The sequence below is a fragment of the Podarcis bocagei genome (assembly GCF_964188305.1).
Source record: "Podarcis bocagei genome assembly, chromosome: 14".
NCBI classification, from domain to species: Eukaryota; Metazoa; Chordata; class Lepidosauria; order Squamata; family Lacertidae; genus Podarcis; species Podarcis bocagei.
In genome coordinates, this window is record NC_138139.1 from 5,302,183 (window position 1) to 5,314,690 (window position 12,508).

The 12,508-nt window shown below is 45.3% G+C and overlaps 1 long non-coding RNA gene across 1 annotated transcript in view; it reads right to left on the reverse strand.

Annotated features, from left to right (window-relative positions):
• The window catches only part of LOC308573601, a 169,985-nt gene that overhangs the window by 111,730 nt on the left and 45,747 nt on the right, over positions 1 to 12,508 (reverse strand). The gene's annotated exons all lie outside the window — the stretch shown is intronic.

Genomic DNA, 12,508 nt, shown 5'->3' on the forward strand with positions numbered 1-12,508 from the left:
TTCAAAGGAATCCAAGCAGCAGGGAGGCCAGTGATGCCCATCGCCACCTGCTCCATGAGACAGCCCTGAGCTGGAAAAGGTTCTCCGTGTGGCCCATGGTTGGAAGCTGGTCTAGATCTGTGGCCTTGTATTACTGGCCTCCACTTCCCAGCAGCCCCAGCCAGCATGGCCAGGGATGATGGAAGTTGTCATTCAGCAGGTTGGATCATAAGGAAAATAAAAAGCACAAAACGGGAAGCAATAAAGTAATCTCAGTTAAAAAGCTCAAGTGGGGTGGACGGTGGGGAAGCCTGGAACTGGAAAGCAAAGCAAGCACCCGGCAGCTCTGCTTGGGGAAAGCATTCCATAAATGGGGCCACCAACAAAAGGGCCCTCAGCCAAGTTGCCCCTCCGATGATGATCTCAGCACAGAGGCAGGCTGGTGTTCGTTCAGGTATTCTGTTCCCCGCATTTGGAGACTTTCAGCACCAGTACTTTCAGCTGTCATTGCTTATGACAATTGCAACCAGCCACCCTGCCCCCTCCATCCACCCTGATCTCCCCAGTCATGCAAGCACTCCTAGACATGGCAGTTGCTTGCAGCTGAATATCTGATGCTCAAGGTGGGCTTTATATGGAACACAAATCATAGGGATGCACTGGTGAAATCACTATATTTGCTCTGTCTGCGTGCGCTGGAAAGGCTGGCCGTCTAGTTAAAAAGGGAGCAAGTGAGGTAAGAGAGAAAGGAGAGGTCCTGCTTGGATTTCTCACACACTGTGCCTGGCTATCCCTCGCCCTGAAGCTGGATCCCTCCATAAATAGCCTCTTCTGTAATAACAAAGCTGCTTCCATGGCTCCAGTTCTTTTTTTTGCTGTTGTTGTGACATTCTTTTTCTTACCAATGTCACAAGGGAAGCTGAGAGGCACTGGGATCACCCACACTTGTTTGTCCCATGATTTCTAGGCATGAGTCCCCAAAGTTTTTCTTTTTGCGTGCCAAGGCCCTGTGACCCACTCACTCCCTGTATGATGGAAGAACCATGCAAGACAGCAGAATATAGGTTTGGGTTCAGATAGGTCACAACTTTATTGGATACAGATGTGAACAGTTTGGCATAGGCGAAGCCATTTAATCAACTCTAGCCCGTCTGCTGGGAGTGTATTTAAGGGGAAACCACAACATGGGCCCCCCTAAGACTTACATCAAATAGAGGCACCCCCTAAGGGGTCCCCGCTGGAGGAGTTCTATGTCCCTAACCCCCATCTCGGCGTTGGACAAACGCAAGTCCTCATGGATCCCTTTAATGGGATACCCTTAACCAAGGTAACCCTAATGTCTCAACAAATGAAACTGACCTATGGAAAATGTAACTTGAAAAAAGAGACATTGTGCATACCTTTGTAAACCAAGAAAACTTTAATAAAAATATTTTTTTTAAATACAACAACCAAGGAGGGGCAGGTGGAGGCTACAACCTCGCCTCCAGGCTCCAGCCAAAACTAAGGCTTACCCAGTTCCTAACCTCACAAAGAGTTGTGATGATTGCTGTGAGGTAGGTGAAAAGCAAATGGCCAGTGCCAATTTGCCAAATGGAAAAATTCCTGCCCGGCTCTGAATACAACAGCCAATAATGTCTCTAGCAAGGTCTTAGGATGAAAGAAAAGCATATGAAATAGGGGAGGAATGGTGGCAGATCCAACAGAAAAACTGAGGAGGAATGCTGGGCTCACCTCAGTTTGTTCCTCAGGGGACGAATCCAAGCAAGGCCCATTGGCTGGTTGAGCCCACCCCCTGGGGAATCCCTGGACCCCAGCCCTGCCTGCCATAGGCCAATCTGCAGGCAACCTGCAGCCCTCCCCAGCTGGCTGCTGGATTGCTGACCAGGCTCATGGTCAGGCCACAATGCAGCCTGACCGTTTAGGGTAAGTGGACTTGTCCTGCCACTTTCCCTGGGAAAACCTGCTGACCCAGAACAAATGTCAATCAGGTTTTCTGCAGATTAATGTTTTGTTCTGATTCAGTAGTAAACTATGGGTTTTCCCAGGGGAAGTGGTAAGACAAAATAAAAGCCTCTCAGACCCATGCTGAGAAATCACAATGCAAGCAGAAAAAATTAGTGTTGATGAGCCCCCAAGGTCTGCTTTTTGCTAGGCGACCATAGGCTACATCTCTTGGTTGATTGCTGCTCTTGTTAAGGGCATTTTAGCCTTGAAAACCCACCACATTGTGAAGCTCCTGTTCAGTCACAAGAGCTAGAGTCCTGTTTTAGCAAGAAGGGGGGGGGGCCTGCTCAGTGCAGAAAAACCCTCTGTGTTTGCACGCAAGACCCCTTATTGTTGGTGTCTGCTGAGTTTTTTGTTCTTTTTTTAAAAAATAATTTTTATTGATTTTAACATATAAATTATAAAATGTACCACAAAACTTATCACTTACACAATCTTTTTAGACTTCCATCAGCACCTCTGATGATCCACCATTTTAACCACTTCTTATGCATTTCTTAACTTTATATTGCCTTTACATCTCTTAACAAATCATCCTTCCCCTTCTCCACTTTTGCAATAGTTCCAATAATACTCCTCACAAAACTTCTTGCAAACCTACAAACGTCGTCTGATCTTCACAAATACTTTTCAAATAGTCCGTAAATTTACTCCAGTCTTCCGTGAATTTCTAGTCCCGCCGGTTTCGAATCCTTCCTGTTAGTTTATCTAGTTCTGCATAGTCCATTAACTTCATCCTCCATTCTTCAATTGTCGGTAATACTTCTTGCTTCCATTTTTGGGCCAATAATATTCTTGCTGATGTTATTTTTTTGTTTTTTGTTCTTGGGATAAGACAAAAGGCAGGTGGTGGGTGAGGAGGAGTTTGGATTTGGTTGACTTTCCTGTTAACATAGTGCCCGGGCCAGGCTCATTTCTAACCAGCCACTTGAATGCAGGTAGTGTCGGCAGGTTGGCCCGGACTGTAGTGAATTAGGTGGGAAGAAAACTGTGTTTGTGCATTTTGGCTCCGTGTTTTAGGAAGAACCAAGAGAGAGATTGCATTATTGGTATCCTGGAGTGCCAACTCTTCCCAACTGGCTTAAACATAGACTGAGGGTCTTCTTTCTTAGACCTAAGAAACGGTTCCTTTCTCTCAAAGGCTCTTTGAGGATTCAGCTGGTGATCCGCCAACTAGGACATAGTGCATCTGTGTACACCCAGGCAGCTCAGCTGTGTGCAGAAGGGAAAGTTAGCACCCTTCTCCAATCACAGGGGTTCTGTGTATCAAGTTAGGGTCGCTAGGAAGTGCTGTAATGATTTTGCCAAATGTCGGGTCCTGGGGGTGTGCGAATTCTTCAGAGATGGGGGTGTGGTCAACATGGTTTCTAGTTTTGGGCCAAAAGGTCTGTCCCTGTCTGAAAGGATGGGATAAATGGAGTGGACTGTGGATTTAAGAGAGTTCTAGTATAATATGTTTCTATACTCAGTGCTAAGACTTGCACAAATGACTATGTGAGCCACGTAGGGCCCCATTTTAGACAGGAGGACCACAATAGAACCCTCTCCCAATTCTTTTGCATGGCAATCTGCATCTGGTGCTAATAATTCAGGCCAGGTGGCTTTGAGCAGCAGGTTACTGGACACAGCCAAGCACAGGAAAGGCAGGTAGTTTGGGAGAGTGAACGTAACACATTTGGGAAGTTGGTGTCCAGCTTCTCTCATGGTCATCAGACTTTCCTTAGACTTGGTGGAGGGAGATATGACTGCTAGAGACTGGGAGGTGAATAGATTGAGAAGGTGCCTCCACTCAGTGCCATTCAGTATGTTTCTCCCACAACAGAACTGAGCATGTGGATACAACATTGAGACTTGGTGGGACCACAACATTCCCTTGCTTGGGTTCCTGCAACAACTGGTGGGTCTGCTAGGGATTTTAAATTTTATTTTTAATAACAATAAGGTCAAGGCAGTGAGGTGAACTTCTGGGTGCTAAAATCTACATTCAGTATGTCTTCCTGCTTACCAAGTCTTTGGACTGAAAAGGCCAAAGCAAAAAGCTTTTGATTCTGAGCAAAGGGGCTGCATGAATGACTAGATGCTTTACAAATGGTGACCCAAAACTTAATGTGGCTTTCATTTGACATTTCCACGGCTTTTCAAAAACAAACAGCAAGGGAGACCTAATCCCACAGCCAAGGCACCTTTGCCTTTTTATAGCAGGGAGCAAAATATGGGTGGATGCTGAAAGGTAGACCAAGTTATTCATTTAAGGTTTGGGGCTTCTGGCAACTGTCATTACTAAAGTGTTGCTTGGTTAAAAATGGGCTCCGATGAAAGGCTTGCTGTGTGGGTCGGCTGGAACTCTCAAAGGAAGGGATTCTGGCACTTGACTGTGCTGAGGCATGGGAGGTGGCCAGGAAGACTCCCAATATGGCCGGTTTACTCATGAGCACAAACGGACATTATTTCAAGAAACAGAGCTCTGTGAACAGGAAAGACACATTCTTCATAGTCACTGCAAGTAAAATAAATTGCTCTAACTGGCCACAGTTCCGCTTATTCAAATGAATGGGTTTGAGTGTCCTTAAATCTATTTAAGGACACTCAAACTCATTCATTTGAATAAGCTTATGTGCATTCAATAGTACTGGATTGTGGCCATTCTGTTTATCTGATATTGTTTTACTGAGCCCACTTTTACTGTTCTTTAAAAGTCTCTAGCTGCCTCTGATCCTGGTATATCACCATCCCTATTTCTCCCTATTTTTACATTTCACAATGCATCACCATCATGATGTCAGGGGCTAGCACTGTAATTCTTTAGGGTTCAGTTCCATACCCTGGGTTGAACCCTGGTGTTTAGCATGTCAGTGTAAGGTGAATGTGCACTTGTATATTTCACTCAGTACAGCTGCACAAGTATAACGTAAGGAAGTGTGATAGCATTTTATAAGAGCCAGCTCTAACATTATACAGAGTAAGATGGCTGCTGGGGTGCAAGAAGCAGCAGTGAGGTGTTGGGAGACAGAGCTGTGTGTGCCATTCTCCCTCAGGTACTGTGGGGGTTGCTGTCCTGTTGCCAGCATTGAAGATTCAGCAACCAATTAGACAATTCACTTTTTCTTCAATGCAGAAAACAAGCACCCACTTCCCTTTGGAATCAGTAAAGGAGGAACACACAGCATGCAGCAGACAGTGGAGGAGAAGGGAAGAGCCCGGCTGCAAATCTTGACATGGCAATGGGGTGTATACAAGGGCATCCCTATTTGCATCCATGAAGCGCTGGTGGAGAGATGCAGATTTAGGATATATTGGTTTTGGCACAGGTGTTCTGTGAAAATCGAGCTGAGACAGATTCTTTTTTAGAAAGTGTCTTGACTTGGAGAACTGAGTGGTTTCAACTCCATTGGAGGAATGTCTCATTAGCATTTGATTCATGTAATGTAGATATAGTCCAACTGCTCCCATAATCAATTGGGCTGTTGTCACATGGAACTCCAAAGCACAATGTGGTTTCTTATCTGTTGTGCTGTCATGGAATAGTGCCTGGTCTTGTGGCAAAGGTATTGTGGCCCAGCAAGTGTTTATTGATGACTACAGCAAAGCTGAAGAGTCTGGTTTGCAAGGTTAACCACAGGGAAGCACCCCCATTGTTATTGTTTAGTCGTGTCCGACTCTTTGTGACCCCATGGACCAGAGCATGCCAGGCACTCCTGTCTTCCACTGCCTCCTGCAGTTTGGTCAGGCTTGTGTTTGTAGCTTCAAGAACACTGCCCAACCATCTCGTCCTCTGTCGTCCCCTTCTCCTTGTGCCCTCCATCTTTCCCAACATCAGGGTCTTTTCCAGGGAGTCTTCTCTTCTCATCAGGTGGCCAAAGTATTGGAGCCTCAGCTTCAGGATCTGTCCTTCCAGTGAGCACTCAGGGCTGATTTCCCTAAGAATGGATACGTTTGATCTTCTTGCAGACCATGGGACTCTCAAGAGTCTCCTCCAGCACAATAATTCAAAAGCATCAATTCTTCGGCAATCAGCCTTCTTGATGGTCCAGCTAGCACCTCCATTAGTGTTCTCTTTATTCTGATCTCCAGCTAGCCCCCTTTCCTCACCCCACTGATCTTTCTGCACCCCATCATGCTAGTGACACCTAACACTCTCTTCTCTTTGCAGCCACTCTTCATTTTTCTCTCCACCCCCCATCTCACAAGTATCTGCATGGCTGAGCTTAAGGATAAATGTCCTAATGGCAAGAGTTGTCCAACGCTAAGTTGCCTGACTGCCTTGGGAGGTGGAGGTAATTACTTCACTTGAGGTAATTAAAGGGAAGCTAGGCCAGAGCTGCTGTAGTTGCCTTTCTGCATTGCAGACCCTTCACTGAGGAAGGGGCTTGGACTAAATGTCCCTTCCAACGCTGTATGATTCTGTATGTTTCCATCTGGAAAGTGCTGCCAACTTTATCAGGCACCCCTGGATCCAGAGAGAGGAGCAGCAATGCAGACACAGGCATGCAGGCATTCTCCCACATTAGGTGGGCTTAAGCAGCCCTTAAATGTTCCCACAAAGATGTGAGAAAGGACTGCAGATTCAAGGGGTCCTCAGAATGGTGCCAACCCCCCCCCCCCAAAAAAAAAACACCACACGGTAGGATGGATGCAAGCTGAGCTGGCTCATGTTCAAAAGAGGCACCATTACTGGAAACACCCGGGAACTTGGTGGGGAAGGCTGTGAATGGTGGCATGGCTGGGTTGGACCAGTGAGGCCCTTCCAAACCCCTGGGTGCCTCAGCCAGGGCCTGACTGAGGATTTGAGGATGGGGTTGTAACTGGCCTGCTTTAGCACCAGCAGTGTCAAATGTTTCAAACACAATACGGGGAAGAGCTGACTGATGAGTTGGCTAAACAAAGAATTGAACCAACACAGTCCATGCTGGCAGCCCCTGTGGTTTACAAGGAAACACATGGCTACAAAAATAGCACCGTCTTTAAGAGTATTTTGGCAACAGTTTTGTTTATGATAGAGGAAAAGTGACCGAGTTTGTATATAGGTGCAACTCAGCCAACTAAATGGCTGGTGTGTGGTTTTTAAAGGGAATGCAACATTCTTCTGTCTGTCTTGAATATTTTGGGTGCTCTTTACAGCATGTTGTACGCTGAAAGAAAATTATATGAAAATGATGTATCGGTGGTATCTGACTCCTACTAAGTTATCCAAAATGTATAGAACAAGCACCAATATTTGTTAGAAGTGCAAAGAAAGGGAGGGTAGCTTTTATCATATGTGGTGGTCATGTAAGATAACAAAGTCTTTTTGGGAATTGATATATAATGAATTGAAAAAAATGTTTAAAATAACATTTGTTAAAAAACAAGAAGCATTTCTATTAGGAATTAAAGGTTCCGATATCCCAAAAGACCAGAAATGACTATTTATGTATGTGACAACAGCTGCAAGGATGCTACTAGCCCAAAGATGGAAAGAACAAACAGTACCGACCAAGGAAGAATGGCAAGTTAAATTGCTGGAATATGCTGAAATGGCAAAACTGACTGGGAGACTCAGGAATCAAGAAGATAATGTCTTTAAAAAAGAATGGGAAAAATTCATAACTTACTTAGGAGACCATTGAATGAATAAAGCTTTATTTGCGTCAGCCATAGGCCATAGCTACAAAAGAACATTGCAATATACACAGAACAGAAATAAAAAGGTGATTATATAAAACACAGATTATATAAAACACAAATAGTGGATCTTATTCTGATTGCCCCAGCTAAAAACCCTGCAACCTTTGCTGTTACCTGCTCATCTTGATCTGCCAAGAGAAAGGACACTGTGGCAGTGGCTGGGTGACCCAGAATGGACAATAAAAGAGGGGTGATAGTCTCATTCCTCAAGTCTTTATAAAGAGTGCAAGTCAGAAGGGCATGCGCCACCGATTCGGTGCTGCCATCTCCACAGACATAAGCATTTTTCGTGTCGAATCTGTTGGAATCATCCCTCAAGTACAGCCGAGGGCTGTACATTCAATCTTGCGAGAGTAAAAGCACATCTATATTTTTGAATTGCTAGGTTATGCAGATAGGGCGCCAGAGAATCAAAATGGGAAGGTGGATTTATGGCATGCCTTTCTCTGGTGTCATTACAGATAAGGAGTGAGCTGTACATAGCAAACAAGCAAAGGGAAAATGGCTGCTGAGCGGCACCCACCATTGTGAGGCCTGAGGTGATGATGATGATGCCGCTTCAGCTGCTGTTATTGGCTGTGGACATCCTGTGATGTCACATAAGCACACGGAAGCTCAGTGGATATACAAAAGCAGCCCAAAGGGAAAGCCCAAGGCAAAAGCTTGAAGAGGACACGGTGGACAACAGCTGTGTTATTCAGTACTTGGTGGTCTTCTTCTGCATGGAGGCGAAGTGGCAAATGGAAGGAGGCCATCATCCATCAATGAGATTCTGTGGAGCAAAGAGAAGGCAAATGGACCTGGCAGAAGCTGTGATTAGCATGTGGAAGCCCAGGATGCCGCAGGGCTGAAGGAGGCTGAAGTTTGTGCATGTAAGCTGGTTGAAATTCACCTTCAGAAGGCCATTGACAAAAGCTGTGTGGATATTTGTGTGTTGACTCTGGGGTAAGTATGAATGGAGAGAGTGGACATAGGTCACCCACCAGACATGGTATGCCTGAGAATTGCATGTTCAGATAGCGGTGTAGGCTGCCCTCCAGGCTCTGGGCGAATGAACCACTGGATATTTATGGGTGGAAGCCAGCAGAGGTTGGCAGGCTGGCCAGTGGAGGTGGCTGAATGATAACTGTTGAATGAGGGCCATTCCCCTCACCGTATCTGTGTTTGCCTTTCATGGATGCTACAAGCCGACGAGGCTTTCCCCGAAAGCAGCAATGAAGGGAACAGCAGAGCTTAAGCAAGCCATCTTTTACTTCTAAATCAAGGTATTTCTAAATACATCTAAGTAATGTTCATGACATTCCCCTTTCCAGTACCAGGATAGGAGGCCGTACAGATGCATCCCTAAGCAGTTGCCACGGGCTACAAACTTCCTGTGATGTCACAATGGACAGAGTGGCTGAGAGGGAAGAGGAAGTTATTAGTGGGAGGTGACTGGAAGAAGGGAGAAACCCCAATAGAAGGTTCAGGGGCAGTTGGGGTAGGTAGGCAGGGCCACTGGATATGCATAAGTTGAATATGGGCTGACTCCCTTCTGACTACTTGCGTTGCCAACATTTTGTTCTCTCAGGGCTCCTGTACCTGTCTTGCCTAGATCACAAGTAATTTGAGAGAACCAAAGCAACATAAAACAATGCAGGCATTTAGGAAATTACACATCTAAAAGCTCAGCAAAATTCCGAAGCGAGAAAGGAAACTCTCAGATCTTTGCTTAAATCTTCTAAAAACAATTTCATAGCTGCTTTCTCAAATGCAGCTCCAATAACCAGTATGGGTTGACATTCATTTGTGCAAAATGCTCTGCACAACTGCCAGCAAATTAATATGTTTTACATAATTACTATTAAAGATATATATGCAGAAACAGCCGTGTGCACCTTGGTAAAAGCCCCAGCCCTTTAATGGTTCCTGTATTTCTGCAGAGCGCCAAAAACCGCACTGGAGACCACTGTAAACAAATAAAAATGTTAGCTGGACCTGTGAAGAAACGAAAAATAAGGTTAATTTAGAGCGATGAAAACTGTGGAGAACGTAATGTAGTTTTAGAAAAATTATGTTAAGGACCCTTGCAGGGGATGGGGGAAAGTCATGGGATTCAGAGAATCTCATATATGGATATGGTAAAAGTTTTTTCTTTTTATTATTTTGAATTTGTTCTTGTAAAAAAACCAATAATTTTTTTTATAAAAAAAGAATATTTTGGGTGCTCTTAAAAATGCCAGAGTCAGAAACTGACTGCTTGGACGATGACCTGGACCTCCTCTTGGCCCAAGACCTGGGAGAGCAGGTAGGGCCCCCTGTTGCTAGCCTTGAAGACCCTATGAATTTGGGGGGGCCTCCTTACAGCCACCTCCGGAGGATCCAATCTAATTGTCAACAGATTCCCAGCACATTTAGAGGGAGAGGCTGAGCCACCACCCCCCCCCAGCCCTCAAGAATGCAGATGGAGAAAGGTCCAAGCTCAGGTTGCAAGTCAATGACAAAAACCATGCCTGAAAGCCCAGTTGCTATGTTGCTCCAGAAGAAAGGGCTGCTCATGAGTAAGGGTTCTTCTCAGGAGGAAGGACGATAGGTGGTCCCTCCTTTGAGCCACCTGGTTGCTGGAAAGGTAAGACCTCTGGCTCCTGCGCATAGCCAGGATTTATGTTGGCAGGACACCCACTTGTCCTCATCAGATTCGGAATGAATTGTACCAAGAACAGTTCCTAGGCAGTCCTTGCAAGTGCGCACTCTCAGGAGAAAATGCTGGAAACCATGAGAAGCTTCTAGAAGAGAGTTACCTGTGATGCACTTTGCGAGTTCACAAAACACAGCCTATCACTCAGTTGGGTTGCCAGATGTGTCACTAAAATGTGCCATATCATCACCCAAGTCTCAGTGAGCATTTCAATTTCAAGCGTTCTGATTATTTCTACTTTTAGTTAAGTATTTTTATTAACTTGACGGGGGAGCAGCTGCCCCCTGGCCACACCCATGTTCTGGTTCCCTAGCTGTGAAACCTGGCTCTTTTGACTTACACTTAGATTTGATTACCTCAGTTGTTTAGTCCTAGGCTGTCTTCTCTCTTCCTTTATTAATTAATACGATATCTTTTTCATTTAACTTCCCAGTTACTTAGAATACTGTGTAAAACAGGCATAGGGAAACTCGGCCCTCCAGATGTTTTGGGACTACAATTCCCATCACCCCTGACCACTGGTCCTGTTAGTTAGGGATGATGGGAGTTGTGGTCCCAAAACATTTGGAGGGCCGAGTTTGCCTATGCCTGGTGTAAAAGCTGATTATCAGAATAGAATATCTGAAAGTGTATTCCAAAACCAGAAATTTCAACTTACCAAACAGTTTTCAATGACTTAAGACCATCTTGTTTTTCACGGATTACCACTGAAAAATGCAGAAATAACAGCAATGCACAATGAATTAGTTTGTTAAGGCACTTCAGTGTCTAAAAAAAGTATGAGTTCTGGAGCATGTGCCTGGAGCCCCCTGGTGCTCAGCAGTGGAAATAGTATGGGAGAAAATGTATTTTCTTTGGAGACCAATGCCCACAGCTACCATGCTTGAAAGGCTTCAAAATTAAGCTGCTGGAACCGAAGGTCCTCTCCTCAGTGTTATTTCAAAAGGTCACTTCCTTCACTGTGACTGTATTGGTTCTAAATATACATCACTTTCCCACAAAAAACTACCCAAGGCAGTTTACTGGGGGGGGGGGTTGTAGCTCAGTGAGAAAACACTTGCTTTGCATGCAAAAGGTCACAGGTTCTCCAGGTGGGTCAGCATAACTGGGTGGGTAGGAAATCCCTGTACAGTGGTACCTCAGGTCCAGAGGTCCTTTCTTAACCTGAAACTGGTCTTAACCTGAAGCACCACTTTAGCTAATGGGGCCTCCAGCTGCCGCCGCGCTGCCGGAACCCGATTTCTGTTCTCATCCTGAAGCAAAGCTCTTAACCTGAAGCACTATTTCTGGGTTAGTGGAGTGTGTAACCTGAAGCGTATGTAACCTGAGGTACCACTGTAATGGAAGGGGAGGCAAGTAGAAGCCTCTTAAGCCTTTTTTTTACACAAACTGCCTTGCGCAGTAGGCCAGTTACACTTAGAAGACTGTCCAGTAATGCTGGACCCCTACAGCGCCCTCTGACAATGATGGATTTTTGGATCCTAAGCAAATATTTAACCAGGGACCCTGAGATAGCATCTAGTATACTTAATTTTCTCCAGGGCAAAACAAACTCCATCAACATTGCTCTCCGCTAATAAACAACCAGCTCTCTGGATCCGAGCAACCGGCATTTCTCTGGCATCCCCTTCTGTAGCATGAGCCAAGTGACTTATGTTCATGGGAGATTTTACACTTCTCCTGCAAATATATGCAAGAACCCAAAGCCAAACTTTATGTAGTTTATTAAGAATGAAGAAGAAAGGAAGATGACACCCTCCTGGTCAGCGTCTACACTGAAGCTCCAAAGTCTGACCCCATGTGAGAGATTTACATAATTTGAACCCTTAGCTGGCTGGCCTAATATCTAAATTCCTCCCACCTGTTAAGCTAGTCCAAAATACAGGGGCCAGCATACTTAATTAACTCTGCAGTTGCACTACTACTGGCAGGCACTCAGCCTCCAGCCGGGCCATGTGGATCTTCCCAAACCCTGCTGCTACTTATTATTAGAGAACAAAAAAACCAAAAAACAAAAACCGTCGACAGTCTCAAAGAGATTGTACCAATAAGCAATGAGGTTGTTGTCATTCATTTGTCCCAAGAGACAATGAAGCGCAGTGGCGTAGCGTGGGGGGTGCAGGGGGGCCGGCCGCACCGGCCGCAACATCTGGGGGTTAGGGGGCGCAAATCCACGGGTTA